We start from the raw sequence: 1,974 nt of genomic DNA on the forward strand, positions 1-1,974 counted from the left end.
CAATTACAGGTCACCGTACGGCCTTCGACCCATACCGCATACTCAGCTATAAAAGGCCCCGAAATAACAAATGTAAAACAATTCAAACGAGAAAACTAATTGCCTGATTTATGTTCAAAATAATGAATGAAAAACAAATATGATATACAGCAAATAGATTTACATATCTCAGCTGTCTCAGATTTCAAAAGACATAACATGTTAAATGGCAATCTGCTTAGGGAGCAACCATTTAACTTCAAGATGGGGTGGGGGGGTGGGGGGTTGTATTTTGGTCGAAGTCATAAATTTTTGGTTTTTATTTTTCGACGCTATCAATCAAATTACACAATATTTATTTTATCAAATTGGGGATCAGAATTTTTTTTTAGGAAAAAACCATAACCCCCCTCCCCTTGAAGTTAAATGGTCGTTCCCTTAAGAATCAGGCAGTGGTAAAAACATGACAAACAAAAGCCCACTCAAGTTTACATTAATCTATGTTCAAAAGGTATAATGGTGCACGAAAATAACATTCGTTTCCTGTTTTTGTTCTGGTAATTCAAGATATCATTTGGTTGAAATGCACTAAAAATTCAAAATTATGGGGAGCTGACTCCGTAATTTTCTATTATTCTAACCAAAAGTTATCTAGAGATTTCTCGAATTACCAGACACGTAGAAACGAAAGACCTACCATTTCTAACTGGGGATGAGGGTAACTTCAAAATAGGATGGTTAGGTCGATGGGTTTTTTTCGGTCATGTTTGAAATTCTTCTACATTGCCTGATTCTTAATAAAAACTGGCACTTAAGAACTAAAAAACTTCAAAGCGATAAATTAGTACTGAAATATCCAAATTGATTATCCTGTTCTGTTTGATCATGTTTTGAACTGTCTATTTTGTAATGACCTTACGGCCCAATATTCATGTATGTCATATTTTATATAAGAATAGTCAGGAACCTCGTCCAATGTCATATTTTGACGAATTTTTTGTTTGTTTGGAGAGTTTAGAGATCAATGATACAATCGGTAATCCTCGGGTTAATCCGTTATTCTCATTCAGATACCCATTTGGTGAACGGAATCGGCCGCGTTCAGACGAATATTTGATACTTTCCGTCTAATTAATTCACATTGACTTAGATTCTGGACGATTTAGTACTTGACATATTGTATGAACATACAGGGGCGTAGGAGGGAGGAGGGGGCTTTGTTCTTGTTTCAACTTTTTGGCCAAAAAAAACAAACACTGACTAACTACTAAAGTATAAAACTATATATAGAATTTTGTTTATATTTTTGTTGCTAGACACTTTGAAAAGCATTCCTCAACATTTGTTTCCGTCTACTCCCATGCCACTGACACATGTTTTTTTTTTATTGGAGACAAGAGATATAATTTAGTATAGATATATTTTATTTGCAAAAGTAGCAAAGGAATTTAACACAATTTTTTGGTTCCTATCTTATTGACCGTATACCCTATATATTCTTTTATTCATAAATTATTTAATAAATACTTCAAACTTATTAAATTTACGAAGTTTCAATACAAAAATCCACACGCTTTGTGAAAGACCTGTCCTACGTCATATATAGCTAACATAGCTTTAGACTTGCGAAATTGTTTTCTATTACATTTAAAGATCAAAGAATAGAATACTGTCTTGTTCAATTGGATTTTGACGTCTATTATTATAGTCTTGTCTCAATTCATGTCAAATGTATACGTGTACATTTAATAGAAAACGTATGTTTACAGTTGTTTAATTTCTTATCCGAATTTGTTTACTCAAATCAAATAATGTTATATTAATCAAAAAATGATCGCGCTTTGTCAATAAATGAACAACCGTTAGCTAGGTTTATTATATACAAGACAGAAAGTTATTGTATTTAGCATTGTTATTCATAACTAGTCGAAAAATCTGTGCCTCTGAAATAAATAAAAAATATTTACATAATGTACAATAATTTCATAAGGAGGC

Source organism: Mytilus californianus, unplaced genomic scaffold, assembly GCF_021869535.1.
Source record: "Mytilus californianus isolate M0D057914Y unplaced genomic scaffold, xbMytCali1.0.p SCAF_13, whole genome shotgun sequence".
Lineage (NCBI taxonomy): Eukaryota > Metazoa > Mollusca > Bivalvia > Mytilida > Mytilidae > Mytilus > Mytilus californianus.